The sequence below is a fragment of the Equus caballus genome, chromosome 3 (genome assembly GCF_041296265.1).
Source record: "Equus caballus isolate H_3958 breed thoroughbred chromosome 3, TB-T2T, whole genome shotgun sequence".
NCBI classification, from domain to species: domain Eukaryota; kingdom Metazoa; phylum Chordata; class Mammalia; order Perissodactyla; family Equidae; genus Equus; species Equus caballus.
Window position 1 is genome coordinate 45,576,525 of NC_091686.1, and position 26,400 is coordinate 45,602,924.

Consider the following 26,400-nt stretch of genomic DNA (forward strand, 5'->3'; position numbering starts at 1 on the left):
AATAGCTTTGGCATTTTTTTTTCATTTGCAAGCTGTCAAGTGGTCAGTCTAATTCCTTGCTTTAAATGGGTACACAATTGTTTATAGTATTAGGTGCTTTTGTCCCTGGCAGGACATTTGTCCAAAATGTCCATGGAGACATTTGATCTACACCAAAAAAGTCCACGATATTTTGTCCTGTTCAAAATGTCCATTGAGACATTTGGTCCACACCAGAAGGTCCTTGATATTTGGCCCATGATTCCTTAAATAATACATTTAATTTCATTAAAATTTTATTTAAATTATTTTTATGGTAATTCATGAAGACTTTTGGATTTCACATCTATTCTTGTTCTTCCTCATCATGAAGTTTGGCAGGGTTACTCTTAAGTCAATGAGCAATTGCTCTCAGGTATATATTGATCCGATTATTGGCTTTAAATACATTATATCTGTTAACAATTTCTGTTATATAAATTTGATTTTGTTGGTATCATTGTGAAGTTGGTGGTCATATTTGAGTGTGAGCACCAAGAACTTGGGTGAAAACCTGTTCATTGCTTTGCTGTTCATCTTTTAACACTTCAATAAATCTCCAGTTGAAGGATGAGGCACTATCATCAGCTTTTGAAATGCGCTATGCTAGCCTTCCATTGCATTATTTGTCCTGTGATGGCTGTTCAGTACTGACATATAAACATTCCAAGTTTCTGGGGGAAATCTTGCAGCTTCCGGTCTTCTTCTGCCTCTGCCATGCCTTCCATGGACGTATACTCTCTCAATATAATCCATTAGGTCATCTAAATTTTCTTCTGCATTCTCCACAATGTATTCAAAAGTTTCATTTACATCTTCCAGAGGCACAAATGGAAGTCCAAACAACATGGATGCATACTTATGAGTGCTACTTTTCATGGTCATATACTCATCTGTTAGACTCAAACAAGATATTTTTTGCCACAGTGATTGCGAAAAGTGGAACAAGCATCCTTTTACTTGTGCGTTTGGTAGGAGTGGTCAAATAGTATTTATATTTGCAGTCTCGAAATTCATCCTGCAAAATGAAGTGTTAGTGTCAAGATTTCTTTCCTGTGTAAATGCAAGTACTTGTCTGTAAGCATCTTCTTACCTTTTCATTGTTAGTGAATAAATCAATGTCATAGTATAACCTAATACTATATCATGCATGGTAAATACTGAGTGAACTGTGTTGGTACCATCTTGAAGGTGCCATCACTGAATGATGTGGTACTGGCACTTAAATATTGAATACTGTCAAGTTGTTTAAATAAGAATTCTTTTGTCATCCTGAGCACAGGAATCATGCATATGAAATGGTTCTCCTTGTCTGGTCACTTTATACTTCTCTGTAATTTCAATTCCATGACATAGAGTTGGGTTTGGAGGTCGATGTCTGTTTTGTATTCTATTTATTTGCCTCTTTAATGAGTTTCTTTCTGGTAGCATTAACAGAACGTCTTCATCATGAATATTGCAGAGAGTTCTTTGAAGCACCTGTGATGATAATTGCATTTGGTTCTCCTTCTGTGTGTCATTTTCACCTAGTCAGGGTTTTCCTTGCTTCCCTTTCAACACCAACATCGTGCTGATGTTGTTTTGTCCCATCTTGAATGATTATAATGTTATCCAAATCCTAACTAGCTGCAAAATTGGCATTGAACATTCTCCTCTCTTCACAATGCCATACCTTTTACTTCTTTCTCTGTTAAAGGATTTGAAATGGTAACAAAAATCATTATAATATCGCATTGGCTTTTCCTTTTGTGAGTATACTACTTCTGCCGTATTCTGCTGAGAATTTTCAAATAAAGATGTCATATTGCCAAATAACAGAAGGGTTATCTTTTTTCTTTTGAAGCCATCTGGACCAACGGTTGCTTGTTTACTGATAATGGAACCCTTACTAATGCCTTACGGGTTTGACAGCTGGTTCAGCCAGCTGGATCAGCTAGTAGATAGGCACCAGCCAAGAGCACAGTGGTCCATGCCAATTGCCAGGTAAGTGTAGGAGTCATACCCACTAAAATCTCTCCAAACAGCTGCAGAAGCTTCTTGCAGTCTACCACAATCATATCTCTATAGGACATCAATTCAAGGGAAACATCATCTATTAACCCTGGGTGATGGGATAGTTGTAGGAGCTAATTAGATGTCTGGCATCCCACTCATGGCTCTATTACACCCGACCACTGTGTGGTGGGAGAGCCACGCCCATTCTCACTGCTCCTGAAAAATCAAGACACTGTACAGTGTTTACATCGACATGCTCACTGACCATTCTACACAGCGCTTGACCAAGCTCCTCCTTTCAAACTCCACTCTTATTGAGGGACCCAGCCATATCCAATCAAATTCCCATGCATTGCAAAAGCCCATCCTCAACTTTTCGTCCTCTGTGCATTTCTCTAACTGTAGGATTTTTTTTTTTACATTTTTTTTTTGGTTTATTTTTTTTTAAATTTTTTATTGAGTTAATGATAGGTTACAATCTTGTGAAATTTCAGTTGTACATTATTGTCTGTCAGTCGTGTTGTAGGTGCACCCCTTCACCCTTTGTGCCTACCTCTCACCCCCCCTTTCCCCTGGTAGCCACTAATCTGTTCTCTTTGTCCACATGTTTAAATTCCGTATGAGTGGAGTCATACAGAGATTGTCCTTCTCTATCTGGCTTATTTCACTTAACATAATTCCCTCAAGGTCCATCCATGTTGTTGCAAATGGGACGATTTTGTTCTGTTTTATGGCTGAGTAGTATTCCATTGTATATATAAACCACATGTTTTTTTATCCAAAAATCTGTTGATGGGCACTTAGGTTGCTTCCACGTCTTGGCTACTGTAAATAATGCTGCAATGAACATTGGGGTGCATGGGACTTTTGGAATTGCTGACTTCAAGCTCTTTGGGTAGATACCCAGTAGTGGGATAGCTGGATTGTATGGTAGTTCTATTTTTAATTTCTTGAGGAATCTCCATACTGTTTTCCATAGTGGCTGCACCAGTTTGCATTCCCACCAGCAGTGTATGAGGGTTCCTTTTTCTCCACAACCTCTCCAACATTTGTTACTATTTGTTTTAGTTATTTTTGTCATTCTAACGGGTGTAAGGTGATATCTTAGTGTAGTTTTGATTTGCATTTCCCTGATGATCAGTGATGAGGAACATCTTTTCATGTGCCTATTGGCCATCCATATATCTTCTTGGGAGAAATGTCTGTTCATGTCTCCTACCCATTTTTTGATCAGGTTATTTAATTTTTTGTTGTTGAGTTGTGTGAGTTCTTTATATATCATGGATATTAAGCCTTTGTCAGATGTATTACTTGCAAATATTTTTTACCAGTTAGTGGGTTGTTTTTTTGTTTCAATCCTGTTTTCCCTTGCCTTGAAGAAGCTCTTTAATCTGATGAAGTCCCATTTGTTTATTCTTTCTATTGTTTCCCTTGTCTGAGAAGACATGTTGTCCAAAAAGATCCTTTTAATACTGATGTGAAAGAGTGCACTGCCTACGTTTTCTTCCAGAAGCCTTATGGTTTCAGGTCTCACCTTTAGGTCTTTAATCCATTTTGAGTTTATTTTGGTGAATGGTGAAAAAGAATGGTCCATTTTCATTCTTTTACATGTGGCTTTCCAGTTTTCCCAGCACCATTTGTTGAAAAGACTTTCTTTTCTCCATTGTATGCCCTCAGTTCCTTTGTCAAAGATAAGCTGTCCATAGATGTGTGGTTTTATTTCTGGGCTTTCAATTCTGTTCCATTGATCTGTGCACCTGTGTTTGTACCAGTACCATGCTGTTTTGATTACTGTAGCTTTGTAGTATGTTTTGAAGTCAGGGATTGTGATGCCTCCCGTTTTGTTCTTTTTTCTCAGGATTGCTTTAGCAATTCGGGGTCTTTTGTTGCCCCATATGAATTTTAGGATTCTTTGTTCTAATTCTGTAAAGAATGTCATTGGGATTCTGATTGGGATGGCGTTGAGTCTGTAGATTGCTTTAGGTAGAACGGACATTTTAACTATGTTTATTCTTCCAATCCATGTACATGGAATGTCTTTCCATCTCCTTATGTCGTCATCCAATTCTCTCAGAAAGGCCTTGTAATTTTCGTTATATAGGTCCTTCACTTCCTTAGTTAAATTTACCCCAAGGTATTTTATTCTTTTTGTTGCGATTGTGAATGGTATTGTGTTCTTCAGTTCTTTTTCTGTTGGTTCCTTACTGGAGTATAGAAATGCTACTGATTTATGCAAATTGATTTTATACCCTGCAACTTTGCTGTAGTTGTTGATTACTTCTAACAGCTTTCCAATGGATTCTTTGGGGTTTTCTATATATAAGATCATGTCGTCTGCAAACAGCGAGAGTTTCTCTTCTTCCCTCCCTATTTGGATTCCTTTTATTCTTTTTTCTTGCCTGATTGCTCTGGCCAGGACCTCCAGTACTATGTTAAATAAGAGTGGTGATAGAGGGCATCCTTGTCTCGTTCCTGTTTTCAGGGGGATGGCGTTCAGTTTTTGCCCATTGAATATGATGTTGGCTATGGGTTTGTCGTATATGGCCTTTATTATGTTGAGGTAGTTTCCTTCTAGGCCCATTTTGTTCAGAGTTTTTATCATAAATGGCTGTTGGATCTTGTCAAATGCCTTCTCTGCATCTATTGAGATGATCATGTGGTTTTTATTCCTCAGTTTGTTGATGTGGTGTATCACGTTGATTGATTTGCAGATGTTGAACCGTCCCTGTGTCCCTGGTATGAATCCCACCTGATCATGATGTATGATTCTTTTGATGAATTGCTGAATTCTGGTTGCCAAAATTTTGTTTAGAATTTTTGCATCTATGTTCATCAGTGATATTGGCCTGTAGTTCTCTTTTTTCATGGTGTCCTTGTCAGGTTTTGGTATCAGCGTGATGTTGGCCTCATAGAATGTGTTAGGAAGTGTTCCATCTTCCCTAATTTTTTGGAATAGCTTGAAAAGGATAGGTATTAAATCCTCTCTGAAAGTTTGGTAGAATTCCCCAGGAAAGCCGTCTGGTCCTGGGGTTTTATTCTTTGGGATGTTTTTGATTGCTATTTCAATCTCTTTCCTTGTGATTGGTCTGTTCAAATTGTCTGCCTCTTCTTGAGTGAGCTTTGGGAGATTGTAGGAGTCCAAGAATTTATCCATTTCCTCTAGGTTATCCATTCTCTTGGCGTATAGTTTTTTGTAGTATTCTCTTATAATCTGTTGTATTTCTGCAGAGTCTGTTGTTATTTCTCCTCTTTATTTCTGATTTTGTTTATTTGAGCTTTCTCCCTTTTTTTCTTTGTAAGTCTGGCTAGTGGTTTGTCAATTTTATTTATCTTCTCAAAAAACCAGCTCTTTGTCTCATTGATCCTTTCTACCACCTTTTTCATTTCAATAGTATTTATTTCTGCTCTGATTTTTATTATTTCTCTCCTTCTGCTGACTTTGGGCTTCATTTGTTCTTTTTTCTCTAGTTCAGTTAGGTGTGCTTTAAGGTTGCTTATTTGGGATTTTTCTTGTTTGTTAAGATGTGCCTGTATTGCGATGAATTTTCCTCTTAATACAGCTTTTGCTGTATCCCATATGAGTTGGTATGACATGCTATCATTTTCATTTGTTTCCAGGTATTTTTTTATTTCTTCTTTAATTTCTTCAATGATCCATTGCTTGTTCAGTAGTGTGTTGTTTAGTCTCCACATCTTTGTGCCTTTCTCAGCTTTTTTCTTGTAATTAATTTCTAGCCTTATAGCACTATGATCTGAGAAGATGCTTGTTATTATTTCAATTTTTTTAAATTTGTAGAGGTTTGCCTTGTTTCCCAACATATGGTCTATCCTAGAGAATGTTCCATGTGCACTTGAGAAGAATGTGTATTCAGCTCTTTCAGGGTGAAGTGATCTATATATGTCTATTAAGTCCGATTGTTTTAGTTTTTCATTTAGCTCCACTATTTCCTTGTTGATTTTCTGTCTGGATGATCTGTCCATTGATGTGAGTGGGGTGTTGAGGTCCCCTCCTATTATTGTGTGGTTTTTAACATCTTCCTTTAGGTCTGTTAATAGTTGCTTTATGAATCTTGGTGCTCCTGTGTTTGGTGCATAGATATTTATAAGTGTTATTTCTTCTTCATGAAGTGTCCCTTTGATCATTATATATTGTCCCTCTGTGTCTCTCTTTATCTGTCTTACTTTGAAATCCACTTGGTCTAATATGAGAATTGCAACACCTGCCTTTTTTTCCTTGCTATTTGCTTGAAGTATTGTCCTCCACCCCTTCACCCTGAGTCTGTGTTTGTCCTTGGGGCTGAGGTGTGTTTCCTGGAGGCAACAAATTGTTGGATCATGTTCTTTAATCCATTTTGCCACTCTGTGTCTTTTTATTGGAGAGTTCAATCCGTTCACATTGAGAGTGATTATTGATGCATGTGGACTTAGTGCTGTTAATCTGTCGCTCATTATCTTGTTTTCCTGCATTTCTTTTCCTGTTTGCTTTAGACTACCCATTTAATACTGCAATTTCTTATGCTGGGCTTCTTAGATTTTTCCTTGTTTATGATTCGTGACTCTGTTCTGTACTTTATTTTAGTGTCTACCTTGAAGTTTGTATTTAGAATCTCGTGTATAATATAGTCTATTCTCTGGTGGTCTCTTACTTACTTGACCAATACTGATTTAGACCCTTTGCTCTTCCCCTCCTAAATAATTATTTTCATTTTTTTATTCCAACTTGTCTTATTAATTGGTAGTTAGAGTGCTAAGATCGTCCTTGTTTTGGTAGTTTCCTTACCTTTACCCTAATGCTATAATTGAATATTTGCTATCCTGTTCTGGTTCTATCCATCGGTCTCCCTAGTCTGTGGATTGTGTCCCCTTTCTCCCTTTTTTCTTTTTTCAGGTATGAGAGCCTTCTTGAGGATTTCTTGTAACGGAGGGCTTTTAGTTACAAATTCCCAAACTTTTGTCTAACTGTAGGATTTTTTTTTTTTTTTTAAGATTTTATTTTTTTCCTTTTTCTCCCCAAAGCCCCCCGGTACATAGTTGTATATTCTTTGTTGTGGGTCCTTCTAGTTGTGGCATGTGGGACGCTGCCTCAGCGTGGTTTGATGAGCAGTGTCATGTCCGCGCCCAGGATTCGAACCAACGAAACACTGGGCTGCCTGCAGCGGAGCGCGCGAACTTAACCGCTCAGCCATGGGGCCAGCCCCTAACTGTAGGACTTTTTGTCCACACACATAGTTGATAGAAATCCAGCTTTTCTGCAAGATTCAAACCCCAACCCATTTACCTAATCCCATTACCATTACCAGCTAGCCTACCAAGGCAAAAAGGGTTATTATTGGCAATGTGGGCACAACACAATTATTGGACCAATAAAATATGATACTATTTTTTACATATTAATGCTGTAAACTAAAAGTATAAAAAAAGTTATAAGATATTTGAACCCAGAAATGTTTTATGCATGTGGACATTTTTGATGGGACCAAATATCAAGGACCATTGACATAGATAAAATATACTTGTGGACATTTTGGATAGGACCAAATTTCAAGGACCTTTAGGTATGGACCAAATGTCTCCAGGGACACTTTGGACAGGAGTGAATGTCTGTTAATTACTTTTGCTTGCTTCATTTTTATTTAAACAACTTTGCATTTAGCCTACCGTAAGGTTTTGGAAAAATGAAGATGACACTTGAAGTCTGGGTAACATGACAAGTGATGAGGCCCTATGATGTTAGAATTTGAACTAATTTTCCTAGAATTGAGAACTAGAATAAAAGCATTCTAGTTTGGGTCAGGAATCCAGCAAAACTAGATTAATTTGGAAATTAATTTTGCACTACAGAAGCTAGGAACTCTATCTACAGAAATTAATAAATCCTGGAGTTGGAAGAAATCTTAAAAACTTGCAACTCCATCCAATGAAAAGATGCTTGAATTCCAGTTATGCTACCTCTTAAAGTGGATATCTAGTCGTTGTTAGAACATTTCCAATAATGGAGAACTCAGTAGCATCAAGGTAGCATTTTCCAGTTATAATTAATGAGACAGTGTATAGTTTAAGATATAGCATAAAAGCTACATAATTTTGGTTTGCATAAGGGTTATGTATTTCCCAAGTTGCTCTAGTATTTCAGTGTAGTTCATGAAAGAAAGGGTTCTCTTTCTTTCTTTTCTATAATAATTTTTTTTTCACCAAAAAAGTGAAAGATGATTGTTTAGACTTCTAGGGCAGCCATAACAAAGTGCCACAGCCTAGGTGGCTTAAACCACAGAAATCTGTTTTGTCACAGTTCTGGAGGCTGGAAGTCTGAGCTCAAGGTGTGGGCAGGGTTGGTTTCTTCTGAGACCTCTCTCCTTGGTTTGTAAATGGCTGTCTTCTCTGTGTGTCTTCATATGTCTTCTCTCTGTACGTGTCTCTGTCCTAACCTCCACTGTTTTATAAAGACACCAGTCATGCTGGATCAAGGCCCACCCCCATGACCTCATCTTAACCTAAGTGCCTCTTGAAAGCTTCTATCTCCAAATACAGAGACATTCTGAGGTACTGGGGCTTAGGACTTCAACATATGCCTCTTGAGGGAACACAGTTGAGCCTATAACAATGCTTATTCTAGAAAATTTGGATAATAAGGAAATATATGGGGAAAACATCAGCCATAGTCTTACGTCCTAAAGACTACCATTTATTTCATTTTTGTTTGTATTTCCTTCCTTACATTTTTCAATTCATATTTTATATAGTTGGATTCACACAATATATAAATACTTTTGTCCTATTTTTCCAACTTAATGGAAGCATTTTCCAAATTTATTAGAATTTATAAGCATTTTTTAAATGCCTAACTCTAATATCTTCATTTACCACAATTTACTTTATCATTTCTCTATTATTATTTACATATTTGTTTATACATATTGCTTATATATTTCCCTTTATAAATAGGGCTGTGATGACTTCTAATATATATTAAGATTTTTCTGAGTTTAGTATTTCCTTAAGGTAGATTTTTAAAATGGAATTCTAGGATGAAAGGGTCAAAATATTCTTAAGTAGGGTAAAAAGTTTCTGTTATGCAAGATGAATGAGTTCTGTAGATCTAATGTACAGTATGTCGATAATAGTTAACATTATTGTATTGTATACTTGAAATTGAGAGATCTCAAATTAAATCTTTCAACACACACACACGTGGAATAGTAACTATGTAGAGGTGATGGATGAGTTATTTGGCTTGATTGTGGTGGTCTTTTCACACTGTATACATATGTCAAAACATCAAATTATATTTCTTAAATATATACAATGGTTATATGTCAAAGATATCTCAACAACGTTGCTAAAAAAATAAAATGTGACCCATCTACAAGAAAAAATAAAACATTCTTATATATCCTGATGTATACTGCTAATTATTTTCCAAAGGTGTTGATGCGAGTGACATCGTCCATTTAACCACTTTGACAATACTGTATATTTTCATTAAGTAAAAAGTCATTATCAACTCAATAGACAGAGAATTACGTCTCATTATTTTAACTTAAAAATGCTTTTTATAACCAAAAAGAACCAACACTTCACTATATGTTTACTAATTTGTTGTATTTTCCTCCTTCCCTCTTTGCATGTGACTCTGGTGTGAGGATGATGCGTGGGAGGGCAGGAGTAGTAGCAGTGAAGTCTGCATGATTTCCACATAAACTCTATTAAGCATTGTATATACTAAAAATATTCACTTTTGTCATTTTTGCTTTAAGCATTTCTCCCTCAGACTTGCTTAAATGTCTTAAATTTGGAAGACCTATTTACTGCTCAAAAATTTCATTCTTGGGAGGTTCTTTTATGGCTGTTTTCTATCATTCTTAAGCATAAAAGCTCCTCCATGCTCCATATATTTGATAAAAATTATGTCTTTACTGATTGATAAAATAGTTCGATTTAAAAAATAAATCTCAACTATTAATCCAGCTGGAATTTGTGTGGGATTGTGAAGTGAGATTTCTAACCTCCACACTGGGCCACATTATTCAGTGACCCATAACATTTTCCTTAGAGAGGCAGAGAATGAATATTAACTTGAGTTACTGATGGCTTTCAGTCACCCATCTGTTTCCAGCATTTCATTTCTCACATTTAATTTCTTTGCAAAAGAGCCATGTAACCATGTAAAGCGGCACTCTGGGAATGCTGCATTAGGTGACAAATAGGATAAGGGATAATTCATTTTGCATGTGAGCAAATTAATTAAAATATTTTATGGGATTCCTACACATATTTGGGGATGAGAAGGCAGGAAGAGTTTCTCTTTCTCTGAACTTGATAATGTCAGCAAAGCCATTTGATTGAACAATTGCAGGAAAACCACTTGAAGGACTGGAGGCTAGTCAGTGAGTATCCCCACTCTTTAATTTTCAGTTCTAAAAGATGAGCAGCTTTAACTTCCCCAACTATCAAGAATTGCAAAAACTGGGCTAGGTGCAAAAAGGGATACAGAGATTTTAATTGTAGTATAAGAACCTAGTTTAGTGAAATATCGTGTGAACACAGGTAAAAAGCAAAGCACTGGAAACGGTGTACTTCAGAGCCAGCCGAGCTCTGCTTCTCATGTGCTGTGTGACCACAGATCAATCGTTGAGTCTCTCTGGGCTACCTTTCTCATATATCAAACACACGTGTACACGAGATGATCTCTTAGGATTACAATTCTAGTGCTCAATGAAAACCATCCCGGGTAAATTAGACCATTATATGGAATCTTCTGTCCATATTTATATTATTTGAGGAGTCCTTATTTGTAAAGACATAATTTGGACCCATTATAACTCTCAGCTTTTTCTTAGGTTACTAAATGCAAAGCAGCAGTGCTATGGGAACAGAAGAAACTCTTTTTTATTGAGGAAACAAAAGTTGCCCCATGAAAGGCTAAGGAAGTTTGTATTAAGATAAGGAGCCCTAGAGTGCATAAACATAAACTATCACACCTATATTGTACACATCATTTTTGTGAAGTTGGATGCTTAAATAAGGAGATGTTTCCCAAATTTTGGATATTAATTCTCGTACGGATTCTTATTTATTGTTCAGGAGCTAGTCATACTGGATACGAAATTAATGACAACTATTCATTAAAAAACAATGCTGTTAATCTGCTGTATTCAAACTTTTATATGTTGAATTTTTATTGACACAGTGTCTGATTTTAAAAAATGGTTAATAATCATGATTAATAACTTCTTTTAAAATCTTCTGGGAGTCAGATAGGATTGAGATTACTTTTCCCAAAGAATGGGGAACTCATTTGTGCCCAGATAAACAACTTCCTGGAGTGTTTTCCCTCCACTCCTTTGGGCAGAACCCAAGCATTGGTTGGGACGCCAAGTTGTTGAGTAGGCATCCCTGCTGCTATTTCTTTGACCTTCTCCTGTTACCTGAGTACTGTAGTAACAGTAAGATTTTGCCTCTCACTTTTCTTCTTGCATGCCATTCCCCCGACCTTTCATTAGGAGTCCTAGGATGGCCTAGCTATAAAAAAAGATCTACTTTTGTGCTAGCCACATGGTAACATTTGCAGTCTGGTTCCCTTATAAGGGCATCAATTTACTACAGAAAGGCACTGAGATTTAAAGTACGGCCAGAGGCAGCAATATTGTAAATCCCTTGATGATGGGGCTCTTGTTTGATGGTTGATATTAGGCTCAGAATCTTCTAGGAGTCAACACTGTTATATTAGGCAATCATAGTAGATGATCAATTATAATCTTTTCAAGAGCGAGTTAAAGATTCTTCCAACTCTAAAGTGACCAGTTTGCCGTTTGGTGCAATGTTCTTGTCTTCGAACACAGATTTTGGCTGCAGGAATCTGTTGCATGGATGACCATGTGAGAAAAGGAGCAATGGTGTCTAAGTTTCCAGTGACTGTGGGACATGAAACAACTGGGGTTGTGGAGCGCATTGGAGAAGGAGTCACTACGGTGAAACCAGGCATGCGGATGTCAAGTCACCAGTTTGAGAGAAGCAGTGTTTGATTATCCTATCAAAGGAAACAGCACAACTAGGAATTATTAGAGAGAGCCTTAACACAATTTAGGAGGGTAAGAGCATGAAAGAATGGATTGTACAGAGTGAGGTTTAGTTTGGCAAAATCTCAACCTTTAGCAAGCAAACTTAATGGTGTTTAAAAATCTTAGAATACTTTTAAGAAATTCTTGCATGTGGCGTGGGCTCAATTCATTTTTATTTAATATTCTAAAATTAGTGGCCAACATCTTATATCATGATGTTTTTCCTTTAGGTGACAAAGTCATCCCTCTTTTTCTGCCTCAGTGTAGAGAATGTGACGCTTACTGAAACCCAGATGGCAAACTTTGCGTTAGGAGTAAGTTTCAGTCGTTTTTATTCTAATGCCATTTAAATGGTTTCTGTGCTAATTTTTAAATTGAATTAATTAATGTATGCATTTGACATATCAAATGGCATTACTGGTTGTGGAGTACCAGGTGATGGAACTAGCGGATTTACAAGCAAGGACAAATAAGTCTATCGCCTCACGCACACTAGCACATTTCCTGAGCACACAGCGGGGAATGACTCTTCTGTTGCCAGGACTGATGACATAGCTCCTCCAGAGAAAGTCTGTTTAACTGGCTGTGGGTTTTCCACCAGATATGGGGCCGCTGTTAAAACTGACATGGTAAGAAGCAGAGGGAGCTACTTTCTTCCTTTTTTTTTTTTAAATGATTTTCTTGGAATCCTGAAGATTTTTGGAAAAAAAAACCTCTTGAAAACGTATTTTACTTGCAAGCCATTTCTACACAATACCAAATAAACTGGGAGAAAAATAAAAAATTCATATTAGAAGTTTTATTTCTAAGTAAGTGGGAATAAAATGTCTAGATTTGATTTTACTTCCTTCACACTTCCTCCACATTCAATTTCTAAAATTTGGATTCACATCTAAAATTAATTTTTTTCTTTCACAATATAAATACCAATGCTGGTGTGTTAATTAGCTGGGGCTGCCAGAGCAAAGCACCACAGACTGGGTGGCTTCAACAACAGAAATTTATTGTCTCCCAGTTCTGGAGGCTGGAAGCCCAAAATCAAGGTGTCAACAGGGTTAGTTCCTTCCAAGCGCTGTGAGTGAAGGATATGTTCCAGGCCTCTCTCCTTGACTGTCTTCTCCCCATGCCTCTTCACACTGTCTTTCCTCTGTGCCAGTCTTTGTGTCCAAATTTCCCCTTTTTATAAAGATACCAGTCATGTTGGATCCGGGTGCACCCTAATGGACTTACTTTAATTTGATTACCTCTGCAAAGATCCTATCTCAAAATAAGGTCACACTGTGAGGTACTGGGAGTTAGGACTTTAACATATAAATTTTGGGGGACACAATTCCACCCATAATAGCTGGTATATAATATGAAAGCATGAATGAGCTTTTAAGAGTGATTATTTGGATTCCACTTACGGTACTCTTATTGAGTCAAAGAAGTAAGTCGAATAACGTACAATTCATAAGGAGTAAAACCACTCCCGTAAGCAATCCAAGCAGTCTGCATACTGTGGTGGTCTCATCCAACTCCAAAGGCTTAAAAAATTATCGCTATGTTAGTTGATTCCAAATTTATGTCTTTAACTCTCTGAGCTCCAAATTCTTTTATTCAACTCCCTACCTGACATATCTATTTAGAGGGCTCACAGGTATCTCAAACTAAATATGTATAAAACTGAATTCTGAATTATCTTTCTCTCTGCTCCCTAAACATATTTATGCCCACTCCAGTTTTCTTCATTCTTGATCTTTCCTCTCTGCCATCTTATATGCAATCCAGCAGCATGAACGATTGACTCTACCTAAAAGGTATATTTTAAATCTCTCCATTTCCTTCACCTCACTACCATCATCATATCTTGACTAGTCAGATACAATGGCCTCCCTTATGTTGTCCTCATTCCTCTTCTTGACCATCTCCAGTAATTCTCCATTTACAAGCCAGAGAAATTTTATAGAACATAAAATGGACCACGTTACTTTTTTGTCAAAAGTCCTGCAGTAGCTTCCATACTGGTAACAATCTCATCCTCTCTCTGTCATCTAGCCATCCTTGCCTCTTCTGCTATCCTAAGACCTGCTGAGCTGTTCCTGCATGAAGACGTTTACACATGCTATTCTGATGGTCTGGAACACTCATCTACTGAGCCCTCATGTGGTTGGTTCCTCAACATCACTCTCCGTTTAACAATCACCTGCCTGCTCAGAGAAGTTTGGTTTTTTTTTCTGTCTATTCCATCTAAGCAGAAGCCTCTTCCCATTATGCAAGTGAACATGATTGCTTCATTAATAGTTTGTGTCCCAAATCTCAAACTCTCATTATATCATTGGTCTTTATTCACCTTCTTTCACCTTTCCACTAAGAGTTTTCTACCAAGATAGGGGTGAAAGAAGGGACATTTGATATAGTTTTACGTTAGTATTTGTAATTTTTTTTTCATCGTACTTGATGTATTGCTACCATATTAGTACTTGGCTAATATAATGTTAACCAAGACATTCTCCACTTTTAGGTATAATTTTTTCCTGGAACTATATCTTAAGTCAAATAACTTGAATGAACACGTTTTTCCCTTTGCCTATGGAAAATACGTCAAACTTATAATATGAGGGTGTGTTGGGGGTCCCACAAAACCCCCCTTTGGTTCGATGATTCACTAGAAGGACTTACAAAACTCAGGAAAGTTATTATACTCATAGTTATAATTTATTACAGTGAAAGGATACAGATTAACTCCAGCAAAGAAAAAAAGCACATAGTGTGGAGTCCAGGAGAGACCAAATGCAAGCTTCTAGTTGTCCTCTCCCAGTGGTGTCACATGCACAGCACGCAATTCTGTTTGCAACGTGTCACAACACATGTTGTCAACTAGGGGAGCTCACCCAAGTCATGGTATCTGGGTTTCTTTTGGGGAACAGTTACATAAACATGCAGCACCCATATGACTGACCTCAGCTACTAAGACCCCAGCACCATCAGCGGTCAAGCTGATGGCTCAAAGCCCATGCTACAAAAAAAAGAAAATCTCATTGTTTCCATAACATTCCAGAATCATGGGTTACTCCAAAGGCATATCGAATATCAGTATAGATGTCTGCAGTTTTACCTTTAGCTAGAATAGATGCTTTAGTGAGAACATATAATTCAGCTTGTCAAGCCAAAATGGTTAAAAGTAAGTGTGCAGCCTCAATGACCTCAAAAGGGGTTGATATCGCACATCTAGCACAACATTTATCATTTTCATTTTTCAGGTGAGAGCGATCAATAAATCATGAGAAATCAATCTTTGTTAAGGGGGTTTCTTGTAAGTCATCATGAGGGATTATAGGTGATCCATCAAAATCAAACAGTCACGGGGAATCTTTTACGTGGAAGACAGAAGAAGGGTAGCAGGGTTGAGATTGTTAAAACAAACAAGAGTGATATGAGCAGCAGTTAGCAAGAGAATTTCATTAGAAGTAAGATGGCTTGCTGACAGGTGTTGGGTGTGGTGTAAGTTGAAGAGAGCTTCAACAGCATGAGGTATAAAGATGGTCAAAGAGATCCTATGACTATTTCTTCAGTGATCTTTACCAGAACAGCAATAGCAGGGATAGCCCTAAGGCATGAGGCTAACCTTGGACCACAGCACCTAGTTATTGACTGTAGTAACCTAGAGATTGGTGGCAGGCCACAGGTTTTTGGGTAAGTATTCCCAGGACGTTTCTTTCTTTTTTATATACAAAAACGAAAAAAGGGTAGCTGATAGTTTGGATGTTGAAGGCCAGGTGGATTTATTAAGTGTTCCTTCAAGGTTTCAAAGGCCAAGTCGTCTTGGTTTTCCCAGATAATAGGGTGAGGTGTAGTCGTTTTTGTTTTTGAGGAAGATTAGCCCTGAGCTAACTGCTGCCAATCCTCCTCTTTTTGCTGAGGAAGACTGGCCCTGAACTAACATCTGTGCCCATCTTCCTCTACTTTATATGTGGGATGCCTGCCACAGCATGGCTTGCCAAGTGGTGCCATGTCTGCACCCAGGATCTGAACCGGTGAACCCTGGGCCACCAAAGTGGAATGTGCGAACTTGACTGCTGCACCACCAGGCCAGCCTGGTGTAGTCATTTTTAATAGGCATATGGGGCCAGGCCATTAAGGAGAAGTTGGGAATCCAATTGTGACATAACAAGCTAACCCAATAAAATCCCATAATTGATCTTTGGTTTTAGGTTTTGAGAAGCTTAAGATGCTATGAAGCCTACCAAGATCTAGGTATAAAATTTGTTCTGAGATTAAATGTCCTAAATATTGGACTTGAACAAATTGCAACTTTTCTTTTGAGACCTTGTGTCCCTTAGTGGCTAAGAGTTTTAAGAGGTGAATACTGTCTTCTTGTGAGGAAGCTTTGGAGGGTGAGCAGAGAAGTAAATCACTGAAGTATTGTAGTAAGGTGGAGCCTCCAGAAAATTCTGTATTATCTAGGTTAGCTTTTAAAATTTGTGATGTGTATGGTGATGGATTGTAATTAGTCTTTGGTTGGTGAACATGCTTTAATCTACACAGAAATCGAAATTTAATGATGCACTTCTGAAATTTATATAGTGTTACAAACCAATGTTACTGCAATAAAAAAAGAGAAGAGCCTGAGTATCTCTGAAAATTAAACATGACAGCATGTTTTCAATAATAAAAAAAAAATAAATAAAAATAAAATAAAATGTATGAGAAGTAAGAAGGACTTTCAGTAAAACCCTGGGGCATTACTCTCCAGGTAGATTGTTGTCCTTCCCAGGTAAAGGCAAAAAGATACTGGCCAGCCTTATCAACTGGAACACTAAAGCATGCACTGCATAAATCAATCATGGTGAGATATGGATGCTAATAATGTATGGGAATTAGGAACAACAGGATGGTGAGGAATAATAATGTTATGTATTGTTTAGAGATCTTGGACAAATCTCCATTTTCAACCATCAGGTTTTCTTACAGGTAAAATAAGGGTATCACAAGGACTAGTGCAAGAGAGAATTCATCCCTGTGCTTTATAGTCTCTATGAGGGGTCTGATGCCCTGTAAACGCCTTTGTTTACAGGGTATTGATTAATTCTAGGGAGATTTTTTTGAGGGATAAGTTTGGATATTAATGGAGGGAGATGGCACTATGAATTCCTGCTTATGTTCATGGAGGATTTTTCCATAGAGTAGAGGACACTAAATTTAATAATGGAGATGAGTCTAAAGTTTCATTTTTCCCTGTTTTTTCAAGTACATATGAAAGAAAAAGGTTTGGGATTTTCTTGGGATTAGACTCAAGGGATTTAAGTTCAAGGATTCGAACTTGAGTTATTTCTCCCTTTCAGGAGAAAGAAATGGCAGCATGATATTTTTCTAGTAAATCTCATCCCAATAAGTAGACAGCAGCTGATTCACTGAGGAGAAAAAGATGTTTTTCTAGCAAAGGTCCTAATCAAAAGGGCATAGGTTTAGAAATAGGGACATGTTCTGGCTTATTTGAGACCCTCATTATTTGAATAAATATGTTACTCCAAGGAAGAAACTGTTTAATTGTAGTGGGGTTGAGCACTGATGGAGTAGCTCCTGTCAACCATCATTGTAAGGGATGTATCTCTAATCCGGAGAGTAGCTTTCCCCAGCCCATTTAATGGTAGAATGGGAAAAAGTCCATCTTCTTCCTTGGAGGCCCATCATTGGGATGAGTCTGACTCTTGGCTCTTGGAAAGCTGTAGTCGTCTAGACCTTTTTCCTTGTAGCGGTCCCTTTTCCAATGGCCAGGCTTTTACAATAATGACAGAGTCTAGTAGGGAGCCTTTGCTTGGGAGAGTCCATCTGTTGAAGTTGAAGATTTAAGATTTTATTTGCCCTTCTTTTGGAATTATCTTCTATGGTGCAGACGTTGATTAGCTGGGTTGAAGAGATCAGGGTGGACATTGTTTCCTATTCTATGTGGGTTCTCTTGACTAATGGAGATAGATCTCTGTTTAAATGTTTATAAACATTGAATTGAAGGCGACACCGCTGGAGTTAACGTCTACAGGAATTTCCGTTAAAATTCCTGTATTTTCCTTGAAATTCCTGAAATTCCAGAATTTCCTTTAAAAACAATTTGAAGTCTTCTGTAGTAACCATGAACAGATTCATCAGGCTTTGGGTGCATGCTTGAATTTTATTCCAGTCTACTGACGTAGGGAGAGCCCTCGGGATGGCAAGAAGCAGCGTTTGGCTATGGAACGAGCTTGCTCATGTGAAAGAGCTGGTGGTTGACTTACTTGGAATTCTAAAAATTGTTCAGGACTTTCCCAATTAGCAGTTTTCATCTAATGCTGGGCTTGACCTTCTCCAACAGGCATGTGGATTAATTCTGGGAAGCAAGGTGGATAAGTTTGAATCACAATATTGAATTCTTCAACAAATCTATGAGGATCATCAATTACCTTGGAAAATTCTTTTACTATAGCTCTAAATTCAGGTTTGTTCTATGGGATGTAAGCAATTACTGGTTTAGTAGGGTCCTCAGAAGGCCTAATTTTAAAAGAGAGAGATTTAACAGGCTCAGCTGGTAAGGTTTCAGCACTAGAGAAGAAAGGGAGTTCAGACAAAGGAAGGGGTTTAGAAGAGGGCAAATGTGGCTGTAGAGGAGGTGGGGCAGTGGGGTTAGGGGAAACAGCCAACCTTGCTGAGGAAGAGCCCTCAGGTGCTTTTGTAAGTCCTTTCTGTTGTTTATTTCCTTCAGTTAACTTAGAAATAGTATTCTGTAAAGAGGCAATTTTAGAATCTTGAATATGTTTAGAAGCCTCTAGATACCAATTAAAATACCTATTTAGGGGCCGGCCCGTGGCCCAGTGGTTCAAGTTCCACATGCTCCACTTCAGCGGCCTGGGGTTTGTGGGTTCAGATCCTGGACGCAGACCTACTCTACTCATCAGCCACACTGTGGAGGCACCCCACGTAGAAAATAGAAGAAAACTGGCACAGGTGTTAGCTCAGGGACAATCTTCCTCAAGCCAAAAAGAGGAATATTGGCAACAGACATTAGCTCAGAGCCAATCTTCCTCATCTTTTTGACAAGTCCAAGCAGTAAGTTTCTTGGCTTAAGGATGGGGAGAGATTCTTGGCGAATGTTCATTAGCCAAGGGATATATTTCAGTCTTCTGTAATCAGGCATTTATGAGAACAAATAATCTCTCAGTCCTTATGTTTTGTTTTCCTGAGGGTGTAGGTATTCGATTTTCCATTTTATGTCCTACAGTTTCCATTTTAGATTGAATTCTTTCACACTTACGCACAGGTCTGCCGGACCAAAGTTAAGTATCACATCACACCACGCTCATGTGACTAGAATGCAGGTAGTCAACCATCTAGGCAAACTTTTTAAATGTTATCTACCTTATATATGTGGATTTCTTGGCAAAGGTGCTTCCATCTCTTGAACTTTAATCAGCCAAATAGCACAAAGTGACTCCCTAAGCAGAGATAAGGAGGGGTATTAGGGGGAAAAGGGATTATTCCCAATTTGGCAGTTTCTTCCCCCAAATCCATAATGTATCCAACATCTCACTCTTTACACGTGACCTTTGTTTTCTCATATCTGAATTTCCTTAAAATAAGAGCCTTCAACTTTCTAAAATATGCCTCCATTGTGGCAGCACCAGACCTCCATTTAGGTCTGAGAAACAGGTCCAGAGCTCCTGGAATTAGAAAGCCCCAGCCTGGCGTAGGATAAGGAGACTTGGAAATATGGGACAAAGTCAATCTTGCTTACAGTTGAGTAGAAGATTCAATTTGCTTTAATGCTCTTGGTAATTTAAGAATAAGTAGCCTTTAATTTACCATTGTTGTCACACCCCTTTCCTCATGTAACTTAGAGTTATTCTATAGCAACAAATGGCACTCTAAGTTGTATGTTCACAGACCCAATATGCGGGATTGGATATATTATTAGGGCCTGTTGTTTTCCAGATGATACTTTGATGAACATTGATCTCTGAAAAATGCCAACATCTACTGCCACAATCTAGCAAATATTCAAAAAACTATTAATGAATAACCAGATGGGTGAGTGACCAGAAAATGTGGGTTAGTCTCAGAGATGCTGCCAACAAAAGGAACTCCATTGTCCCACATTTAAGTATTTTAGTTAATTTTCATACTAAACTTCAAAAAAAAACTAGGTTAATTGATTTAGTATGGTTAATTCAACTTATCTTAGTTCAAATGATTTTTCAAGGCTTATCCAAAGTTGTGATATTGGTCGGAAAATATCACAGGAATTTCCCCCTGTGTTTTGTCCATTGTACACTGAAAATGCTGTGAACAATGACCACATTAATTTCTGCTTTCTGCATTAAAGGGAAAATGTATGGAAGAATTAAGTTAAGACTAGAGTTGTGTTAAGAATTTTTTAAAGCAAGCAGAAAACAAAAGGCATGTGGGCCTAATTTAACATCATGACTTGGAATCTGAACTAATTACTGGAACTGTGATGGTATATAGTGCATTTCTGAACCCAGGAGATATTAAGAAAAATAAGAAATAATCTCCTTCATTTTAAACTCAGATTGATTCCCTTGGATCCTGCCATATGAACTATGGGACCAGCGTAGTGGTAGGTGCTCCTCCATCAGCCAAGATGTTCACCTATGACCTCAGGCTGCTCTTCACCGGTCACACGTGAAAGGGATGCATTTTTGGAGGTGTGGATGGCAGACCCTCTGGCCTGGGGGTGATGGCTTTAACTCTGTTTCTTTGGTAAGTTAGAGAAGCCTGTTTTCTCATCATATCTCCCTTAAAGGTTCTTCTTCCAAGGATGGGTCTGAAGTAATCTAAAATGAGACTGTGACCACGATGCAAAAGATAGTTACCTACTCCTCACCTTGATTTAGGGCTAATATTGATGGGTGTATTTTTAATATTAGGATCTGGAAATCAACTTCCCCAAAGGCCTGAATGAGAGACATTGGCAATGTCTCTATTGGAATGATTTTATGGGACAGGAAGTTCTGATTTAATCCGTTATTTTCAATATACACAAGAACATATGAAAAATAGAATTGCTTCAATTCACAATAGCATCAGAAAAAAATTGTGGACCCAAAGCCAAAATAAACAAAAGGAATTGTCACGTTTTATAGTTGAGATTCACACCAGAGTGACTGACACAGACAATGGTCAATTATCAGTCCTGATCTTACATGAACTATCAGCAGAATTTGATACAGCTGGCGGCTCCCTTTTTCTCAAATACTATGTTCACTTGGCTTCTAAATATTTTCTCCTCCTCTCCCTCCTTTTCCCTCACTGGGGAATCTTCCACGTCCCTCAAACCTCTAGCTTTGGTGTGCCCTAGGGCTGGTTCTCAGATCTCTTCTTATTTACATTTACAATACTTCCAAGGTGATCTCCTCTGGTATCATGGATTTAAATACACCCTATTCATCACACTTCAGATTACATCTTGAGCCTAGACGCTACTTAAGCTACAGACTCATATACCCATATAGACATGCAAATTTAACTTTGCCTGAAACCACCCCTGATTCCACCATCTCCTCCCATCTCAATAAACGACAGTTCTGTCATTCCTGTTGCTCAGGCCTGGAACTCTGGATTACATGCTTTCTCTCATACAATGAATGTTTCAGCAAATCCTGTTGGCTCTGTCTTCAGAATATATCCAGGATCTGACCCTTTCTCACCAGCACCATCACTTGTCCAAACTCCCGTCATCTCCTTCCTGCATGATGGTAACCTTTTAAATGGTCTCCCTGCTTTTGCCCTTTGCTCCCATATAGAGTATTCCCCACAGAGCAGCCAGAGTGAGACCCCCTAAAAGGGAAATCAGATCAGGTCACTCCTCTCTCAAAACCCTCTCAATGGTTTCCTTTCTCACTCAGAATAAAATCCTCAAACGTGCCCTGGCTGTAAGGCCCCGCAGCTACTTCCTTCTGTTGCCACCCTGCCTCCTCCCTGCGCGGGCTTGCCTGCACTCCACCTAAATGCCTTTGCATTTACTCTGCCCTCTCTCTGGCATATTCTTTCCCAAGATTTCTGGCTAGCTCATTTATGTTTTGGTTCAGATGCCACCTTATTAGGCAAGGCTTCTCTGAGGTGTATAAAATAGCATTCCTTCCTCGCCTCCTTCCAGGGCCCCACCCCGGTCCTCTGGCACTGCCTAGCCCTCTTACTCTGCTTGCCTTTTCTCTTGTGTGCTCCTCTCTGTGTTGACTGATTTGTTTATTGTCAGTCTCTCTGCACTAAAATGAGAGGATTCTCATGCTTCCTGAGCGCAGGGACTGGGGATGTTTTGCCTCTGTTATAGTCCCAGCTTCTGGAAGGGTGCTTGGTCCTTCATGCGTACTCAAAGATATTTATTGAATAACTGAATTTTACTTCTAACAGTACTGAATAACCCATAATATCCCCACGTCCCACAAATAGTCAAAGTGAGGAGGCTTAGCTTATATCTCTTATTATTTGTTCCTCCATTCAAGGCTTATTTCCTCTAAGGACCCTTCTCTAAAGAACCTCATTCATATCAACCAGCCAGGTAATGTTATGGAAAGAGAACAAGCTTTAGCCTCATGTTGACCCTTGTTTGTGTCATGGGTGACCTTGACAAAAGCTGTAACAGCAGAGTGCTGAGTGGGCTCAAGACAGAATGGGTATGAAAGGAACTGAAAAGGGAAACAGTGAGTTGGAGACAATTCCTTCTGTAAAGGTTTTACGTAAAAGGAGAAGAGATATGGGGCAGCTAAAAGGAAATGAAGGGGTCAAGAAAGATTTGTGGGATTTTTTTGCCTTTGTTTTTTTAAGATGGGAGAAATAAAGCTTATTTGTGTGCTGTTGAGAATAGTCCAATGTGGGTAAAAGGTAATAACGTAGGAGAGAGAGGAGCAAATATAAGATAATAAAATATAAAGATTATTTAGTAAAGTCTAAAGAGAAAATGTGTGCTTATTTTACAGGTTGGAAAAGCAGAGATGATGTTCTAAAACTAGTGACTGATTTCCTGGCAGAGAAATTTGACCTGGACCAGTTGATAACCCATGTTTTACATTTTAAAAAAATCAAGGAAGGATTTGAATTGCTTTATTCAGGCCAAAGATATCTCCTTTTTAATGATGATCTTGTCTCCTCCCCACAGGCTACTTTTAAAATTTGATATTTATAAATGTACCTGTTTCCTTCATATCTTATTTCTGACTATTTAATCTAGCAAGTTTGATATAGCTGATTACTTCTGCCTCGTAGACTTAGTATATCATTGTCTATATTAACCATTTTAAAAAGTCCTCTGGACTTTTGCACTGGATTGATTTCATCTTGGCTATTTTTATTTCATTATAAAGATGCTCACTTCAAGTAATGCCACAAAACCTCCTTACTTCACAGTTTCTCAAGTGCTATTTCAAATGTACTTTCTTCTGATCCTTGCAGGCAAGGTATTATTATTGTTACCATTCTTAGTTGAAGAAACTAGTGTCGTGAGAAGCAAATAAATAACTCGCTATACCTTGTAAGGGCAGCAGGAGGATGCAAGCTCAATGCAAACACTGTGCTCCTTTCCCCACCCTGGAATTCCTCTGACAGAGCTGGCAAGCTCCCGGTAAACCTGGATGCTCTTGTCAGTACTCTTGTTGCTTCTGAGGGTTGAGCAAGGGTAGAAGTAGAACGAGCGAGGAATTCACACAAATGTCAGCTATGGTGTTTGCCTTTGGGTGTCTGGGACAGCAGTCAGAGAGCCTACCTGCTGGATGAAATGGGGTTTCTTTCCCTGGGTCTGTAAATATTTACTGAGAAGCCACTATGTGCTATGGATTTGGGTTTCATTAGCAAAATGCAACTGCACATGAATCTGAGATCCAAATTCTCACTGAGTTTTCGCCTGAGTGATTCTGCAATGTTGTGTCTTGTCTCTACATCTGATCTAGACCACGGAGTCATTGTATTATGAACATATGTTTAAATTCTTTCTAAGCAAGAAAAAAATGGGCTAAACTGTCAGAACTCCCCCCCACCCCCCCAGACAAGTTTACTCAGTTAAGCAAAACTAATAGCTTAGTATGGCCAGCTTGAAAAATAGCTACTCATTGTGGACCAAAGAAACATAAATTCCTCTCTCAGGAATTTTGCTTCAACTATCACCTTAATGCAGTGACTTCCAAATTGACATTTACAAACCTAAGCTCTTTAATTTCCATCTACTTCCTGCATAGTTCCACTTGCATGTCTCACTTGCATCAACTTCAACCCAAAATAATTCTTCCACTAGTATGTCTTATCTCAGCAAACAATGCCACTTATTCTTCTTTTACAAACTAGAAGCCATAGCATCACATTTGACTTCTTCTTCACTCCTGCCTACCACATACAAACTGATGCTAAACCCCAATGATGCAACCTCATTTCCCCTCCAACATCCCTCCCTCTCCTTGCCCATGATAGTTACCTTAGTTCTGTCTAATCATCTCTCACCAGGACATGTTGACACAGCAGCGTGATAATAGGTTTCCTGCCCTCTGTATTCTACCATACTAGCCAGGCTTTCTCTAAGCTGCAGAAACTCAAGTTGCTCCAAAATGTCAATGCCTCAGCATGGTTTTGAAAGCCTTTACTATTGGACCACAATCTATTTTCATTTATTAAGGTATCCAGTCATGTGCAACTAAGAATTTAGTAGCCCCTCTACTGCAGCCTCTGTGCTGGGCTCTGGGGCTAAAGTGAGGGAGTAGGTCTTATCTACTTTTACAGTCTCCTAGGCATCCAGAAGTCTAAACACACTGGATTAGCCTTCCTTTTCCACTTTCCTAGTCTTATTTATACTTTCTCCTCGGCCTGAAAATCCCTTTCCTGTTGTCAGCCTGTTGCAATTGAAGTGATGCTTCAAGAATCAGTTTAGATTCCCTTATCACAGAGCCGCAAGAAATAAAATTAACTGGTGAGGACCTCTGGCACAGAAGAATTTCCAGTAGCAGAATTTCCCTGAAGTTTGCCATAACAGATAGGAAGGACAATTACTTCAACTGTTCTTGTTTTACATTTCAGCATTCAAACCGTCCCGACGTTTCGAGATTCGAAGTGGCAGGAGATCCGTGTTATGTGGTAGTGACCTGGGGCTTCCCTTTCCACACTTTCCTCCACTGTGTGGACTGCGGCTCTGTTTCACAAATACAAGCAGAAGTAGAGGATTTGGTGAAGAGATATAATCTTTATGAAATATATATATATAGTTTTTTGAGGAATATTAGCCCTGAGCTAACTACTGCCAATCCTCCACCTTTTGCTGAGGAAGACTCGCCCTGAGTTAACATCTGTGCCCATCTTCCTCTACTTTATACGTGGGACGCCTACCACAGCATGACGTGCCAAGCGGTGCCACGTCTGCACCCAGGATACGAACCAGTAAACCCCGGGCCGCCCAGAAGTGGACCGTCCACCACGGGCCAGCCCTGAAATAAATATTTAGAGTCTTACAAGCACCTGAGAATTAGCCGGGGCTTTGGTCAACAACATTAAAATTTAAAATTTACATTCTCTTTGGCTGTAGTTACATATCTTGAAAAAAATATGCTTGGATTTTTATGTTGGAATAGAGCTTTTTTAAAAGGAGTTTTAACCAGCTGCCACCACTTAGAGCAGATTTAGCATGTAAATATATGGTATTGTATTTCCTAAAGTAATATTCATTTTACAGATGGCCTTTAACACATTGGAACTGTTTTTTAAAATTCAAATGTAAATATTTTTTAAAAACACTTGTCATAGATTAACTTGCATTAGATTTTGAAATCGGCCCATTGTGTGATACAAGTTAATTGATTAGATTAGAAAAGAAATAGGGAGATTTAAGGGAAAGGCACATTTGTCAATGATTAACTTTACGAATCATCATTATATAACTGAGAGAAATGGAAGAAGCATACTATAAGGGTGTATGAGACTATTTGCCAGCATATATTAATATTTCAGGAAATATGCCTTTTTATACTACTTAGATATAAAAGTGCAGCTGGAATCACCTTGTAATTTGTATCCTGGTGTTCAGGTCAATAAAGTAGAACCATTAGTCCCTAAGTCCTTATTTACTTAGTAATGACTCCACTTAAAAAATGTTTTAGATTTGGTCCAACTGCACTGGCATATCTATGTGCATATAATACATTAAAAATTCTAAATAAAATTTAAATATTTTACAAAATATTTTGTAGTGATATATTTTCTTTCAAGAGGGCAGGTTTATTTTGTTATTGAGCTTTTATTGGCCGTGGATAAAACATTAAAGCACATGAAAACGTAAAACACTTTATAAGAAAAATAAGTAAGGTAGACATAGCAAAAATTGAGGGTT

At 38.3% G+C, this 26,400-nt stretch overlaps 1 pseudogene; it reads left to right on the plus strand.

The window, feature by feature from the left end:
* Positions 1-23,214, plus strand: part of LOC111772994 (all-trans-retinol dehydrogenase [NAD(+)] ADH7-like) — a 31,398-nt pseudogene extending 8,184 nt beyond the window's left edge.
* Positions 23,215-26,400: the final 3,186 nt, after the last annotated feature.